The sequence below is a fragment of the Triticum aestivum genome, chromosome 2D (genome assembly GCF_018294505.1).
Source record: "Triticum aestivum cultivar Chinese Spring chromosome 2D, IWGSC CS RefSeq v2.1, whole genome shotgun sequence".
Classification (NCBI taxonomy): domain Eukaryota; kingdom Viridiplantae; phylum Streptophyta; class Magnoliopsida; order Poales; family Poaceae; genus Triticum; species Triticum aestivum.
The window spans coordinates 33472930-33478487 of NC_057799.1; the positions used below are offsets into that span (position 1 = coordinate 33472930).

At 42.9% G+C, this 5558-nt stretch overlaps 1 long non-coding RNA gene across 2 annotated transcripts; it reads left to right on the forward strand.

Annotated features, from left to right (window-relative positions):
• Nucleotides 1-1653: 1653 nt before the first annotated feature.
• LOC123048525 (uncharacterized) lies at nucleotides 1654-5144 on the forward strand. 2 transcript variants are annotated; one of them, XR_006423313.1, is made up of 4 exons: nucleotides 1654-2245; nucleotides 3673-4112; nucleotides 4628-4749; nucleotides 4841-5144. It is a non-coding gene; the product is annotated as an uncharacterized lncRNA (long non-coding RNA). The 2 variants fall into 2 exon arrangements; XR_006423312.1 differs by having other exon boundaries at nucleotides 1654-4112.
• Nucleotides 5145-5558: the final 414 nt, after the last annotated feature.

Consider the following 5558-nt stretch of genomic DNA (forward strand, 5'->3'; position numbering starts at 1 on the left):
ACGGTTCTTGCTAGAAGCCCATAGCAGCCACGTAAAACTTGCAACAACAAAGTAGAGGATGTCTAACTTGTTTTTGCAGGGCATGTTGTGATGTGATATGGTCAAGACATGATATGATATACGTTGTTGTATGAGATGATCATGTTTTGTAAGTTATCGGCAACCAGCAGGAGCCTTATGGTTGTCTCTTTATTGTATGAAATGCATACGCCATGTAATTGCTTTACTTTATCACTATGCGTTAGCGATAGTCGTAGAAGCAATAGTTGGCGAGACGACCACGACGCTATGATGGAGATCAAGGTGTCAAAGCGGTGACAATGGTAATCATGGCGATGCTTTGGAGATGGAGATCAAAAGCACAAGATGATGATGGCCATATCATGTCACATATTTTGATTGCATGTGATGTTTATCTTTTATGCATCTTATTTTTCTTAGATTGACGGTAAAATTATAAGTTGATCCTTCACCAAATTTCAAGGTATAAGTGCTCTCCCCGAGTATGCACCTTTGCAAAAGTTCGTCGTTTCGAGACACCACGTGATGATCGGGTGTGATAGACTCCATGTTCACATACAACGGGTGTAAGACAGTTTTACACACGCGGAATACTTGGGTTAAACTTGACGAGCCTAGCATGTATAGACATGTCCTCGGAACACTGGAGACCGAATGGTCGAACGTGAATCATATAGTAGATATGATCCGAAGGAAATATGCCCTAGAGGCAATAATAAAGTTGTTATTTATATTTCCTTATATCATGATAAATGTTTATTATTCATGATAGAATTGTATTAACCGGAAAATTAGTACATGTGTGAATACATAGACAAATAGAGTGTCCCTAGTATGCCTCTACTTGACTAGCTCGTTAATCAAAGATGGTTAAGTTTCCTAGCCATAGACATGAGTTGTCATTTGATGAACGGGATCACATCATTAGAGATTGATGTGATGGACAAGACCCATCCGTTAGCTTAGCACTTTGATCGTTAGGTTTATTGCTATTGCTTTCTTCATGACTTATACAAGTTCCTATGACTATGAGAATATGCAACTCCCGAATACCAGAGGAACACTTAGTGTTCTATGAAAGATCACAACGTAACTGGGTGATTATAAAGATGCTCTACATGTGTCTCCGATGGTATTTGTTGAGTTGCCATAGATTGAGACTAGGATTTGTCACTCCGATTGTCGGAGAGGTATCTCACTACTAGGAAAAAACTTATAGGCAGGCGCTTACTAGTAGCGTAGGTTTATACCCCTCGCTACTGCTACTTACTAGTAGCGCGGGTTTATAACCCCCGCTGCTACTAAGTTGATAGTAGTAGCGCCGGTTTATAACCCTCGCTACTACTAAGTGATTTCCACCGTGCCTCTCGAGACCAGCCATAGTAGTAGCGCGGGTTATAAACCCATGCTACTACTAAGTTGATAGTAGTAGCGCGGGTGATATACCCCACGCTACTACTAAGTGGTCTTCACCGTACACCCGGGACATGCCATAGTAGTAGCGTTGGATTAGCATGGGGTATAAAACCAACCCTACTGCTAAGTGATCTCCTTGCCGCCGCCACCGCCGCCTCTCACCCCTCCTCCGCCTTTGTCTCTGTGTTTCTCCCCCACTCCCCACGATTCCCCCAACCAACCCCATCGCTGCCGCCAACACCGACGACCTCCTCTCCCCCAACCCCACTGCCGGCGCCCCCACCTCACCAGCAGCCACTGCCATGGACAGAGCCGCTGCCTCTCTCGGCGCACGAAGCCCTAGCTCAAGCCGCAGCGACCCACCCGCTGCGTCCCACGTTCACGCGCGAGATCCGCCCCATGGCGATGCTCGATCCAGGCAGGCCCGAGGAAGGAGAGGAGTCGGCTCCCTTCCTCCTCTCCGGTGAGCCTGAGCGAGCTCCCCCTCCCCCTCCCCACCTCCTCCGCACCGCCGCTGGACCAACGTGCCACGTTGCCCTCAGATCCGGCTTCCAGGAGCTGCCACGGTCGTTCAGCAGGTAGCAGTGCGTGCATCATTGGCCGTGCGTGCAGTCCGCATCCCCTTCGCATGCCTGCACTACGGTTCCCTGGTGTAGTTCAATGTTTGGCTCCGCCTCCCCCTGTTTGCAGCTCCTTTCAATTCTTTTGCAGCTCACTGAATATATTTTTGCAGTTCATTGTGAGAATCCATGGCGCTGGCCGCGCCACACCTTTTCTTGCTTCTTCTCGTCTGAGGCGAGCACCAGCGGTACGTATCAGCCCTCTTCTCTATGGTGCTGGCTAGGTAAGAACTAGGGATCTGTGGCAGCAGCTCATAGATTAGAATTAGATTTGATAATTGGAGATGGATTCCTGAACCAATTTGCAATTAGAATTAGATTTGATAATTGGAGATGGATTCCTGAACCAATTTGCAAATTCGTTGGTGATTTCAGTGCTTATACTTATTTGGTTTTGGTGCCTGGTCGGACCTTCTCTATGTTAGTTCCTTTGCTTAGCCAAATCAGTTAGGGATATAGCCCATCCATGATGTTGCGAGGTGTTGATTGCCTTCTAGCAAAAATCTGGAGCGTTGGGTATCTCTGGCTATAAACTGAATCTGGTTCAGTTAAAAACTGCACTGTCAAATCTGGACAGCCAGCTTCTAGGTGAAAAACGAGTTAGTTATTCTCAGAATTTCAAGTTGCCTCTATACGAAATCTGTAAAGCAAGTTCCAAGCTTTCCGTAGAGTATTTATTTGCGTCGTTTGGATGTATGGTTTGAGAGCAGGCATCGTTTTAGTTTGCTGTCCTGAATGTTAGTATCCTGAGTGCATTGTTTTCGTATGCCAGTTTACAGCCTTGTAGAGGCTGTTTTAAAAAAAAGTTTCAATACGAAATTTGTAGAGGGTTTGTAGTAGATTGCAAGGCCGATTTCAGTTTCAGTTTGCTCCACCGCTGTGAAAGGTGGAGGAGCCTAGATTGCAAGGCCGATTTCAGTTTCAGTTTCGATCGAGCCTAGATTGCAAGGCCGATTTTAATCTAGCACTCTCCATGCAGCTCCTCAATAATTGTAGTCAATTGGTTGGACAGTCTTCTTGTTTTCATCATTTTTTTCTAGTTATATACGTAGTTGGCTGGGATTATAATGCTATCTTTGCTTACTGTTAACTGTCCAAATTGATGTAGAAAGATAAACAGTTGTTGATCGCTTCCACGGTTGTCTGATAGAAACGTCAATTAGTAAGTGAAAATAGACGTTTGCGCCTACTTGTATTTTATAGCAGTTTCTGGGACTGTGACATGTTGGTCATCATTTTGTGATTGGTTATATATGGATTATATATGTTAGGCCTGTGGAAAAGGACTGAAGAATCCATAGCAAGAACTGAGAGGCTATATAATTTTGCAGGGGCGTACATGGTTGGGGATTTCTTATTTGCGCATCCATTCCTTAGTCGCCTTATGAGTTTGTCGTTTGTTCCACTTAAAATGTCCACAACTTCTCTGAACATTCCAAGACCACCTCCTTGTTGATGTGTCTGCGCCATATGATTGCAGAAAGCACCTGGGATATACTAAGCAGAGTGGTGCCTTAACAGCTTCTTGCATTTTGTTGCACTTGCATCTCAGCAATTACACTAAAATCTGGTTTCTCTGGTTGTGCTACTGACATGTCTTTATATTTCTTGGCAGATTAACATATTCAAGTCAAGATGGTTAGGTTTGGGGAAAAGTTGACGGCCGGCCAAGTTCCAGAGTGGAGAGGGTACGATTCAGGTTTTTTTTTCCACCTTGTACTGACTTGTATCATTGAGTTCTCCAAATATTCTGTCAACTGCTTCTGATGAAACTTATGTCGATTTCTTACAGTGTTTACTGAACAAGAAGATAAAGAAACATTGCAATAATTGAACATTGCAATTGAGTGCCCATCTAATTGGTGTAGAAAAACTGCACACTTGGCCTTGGCTACCAATATTTTAACGTTGCATTGCTGATTCAGTGTTTACAGTTACTATATAAACTACAAGCTGATGAAGAAGAAAGTAAAACAATATGGGCAGCAGCTCCAACAGGGAGAGAAAGACCGTCGTCGTGTTCTCAAGGATTTCTCAAAGATGCTTGATGATCAGGTAATGCTAAGAGATGGATCTCTGCCAACTCATTACTTCATTCTCCGTGATATGAGTTTAACCTGCAGACTTTAGCTTTTGTGTGGTGTGGACAGTGCAGTGACAGGGGTTGCAGCCTTGTGGGGTCTAATACATGTTTCTTACTGCAGATTTAAGCTTCCCTGTCATCTAACTCTTTCTAGTTAATTTTTGTTATCTGTCTTTGAACCTATAAAAATGGGTGATATGTAAACCTGTCATCTCCTACATGTGTTTCCTGAACATGTCTAAAGCTTTTATAAGAAATGCAGTTCTGAGCTCAGGAAATCGTAGGATGACTAGACACATATTAAATATGATTTGAGATGTATATGTATGCTAATTGATGTTTCGAGGGGTGCTCATATACTTCCTCGGCAACATGGAAACTTTCACATTTGGTCTAGTTGTCGCTATGGGTTAGCGACTTAGCATACATGTTGTAATCAACTTCCACATTTGCTTCTCTGATAAGTAAGGTCTGTTTTCATTCATAGGTAGAAGATAGCAACAGAGTGGGAAGGTTTGTGCAGAGATCTTACCTTGAGGTTATCACAGATGCACACAATATGACACTGAATTGGCCAAAAATAGGGAGCTACAAGATGAACTTTTAAAGGTTGGTTTCATTTTCTGTATATGCCTTGTACACTCTTATATTCTCCCATGATTGAAGTCTGCAGTGCTTATGGGACAATCTTTGTTTGTAGGTTAAGACCTCACTATCTGCTTCAACGAAGAGATTTGAAGAGTTGCAAAAGGTAATTTTGGGGCAAATTTCCATTGCTGCAGGATAATGAGATGTTGAAGCGACAGACTGAATCCATGACACCGAAGTGCAATTGCGGCAGATTATCTCTATTTTTCTTTTCATTTTTCTTATTATTGGAGTGAGAGTAGGTAGAATGAGGAACTGTGTGATAGTAGATACAACAACTGTAGTAGAAAGAAACTTATGTTTGCAATTGTTAATGACATACATACTTGCATGTTCTTTGAAGTGGTCAATCGTGAGTACCCATGCATAATGATGGGGTTTTGGCTCATTTATTGGCTTCGTTGTCCAGTTAACCATGAAATAGGAGTCCATGTCAATTATGTATGCTCTTACTGGATGTGTTCTAATGCTGGTTAGTTATAAATCTTGTATTTGTAATGATGTGTACTGGTTTATTTTTTTCATTCCTAATAAGTTAGTAGTAGTGTGGGGAGGAAACTGAGCGCTACTAGTATATAGGATACTAGTACCGTTGGTTGTTTACCAACGCTACTACTATTCCGTTAGTAGTAGCGCGTGTACGTAATAGCAGTAGCGCGGCGGTTTTAACCCACGCTACTACTAATTATTAGTTGTAGCGCGATACTAGTAGCGCGGGTATCCGCGCTGCTAGTAGTCATTTTACCCGCGCTGGTAGTCATTTTTCCTAG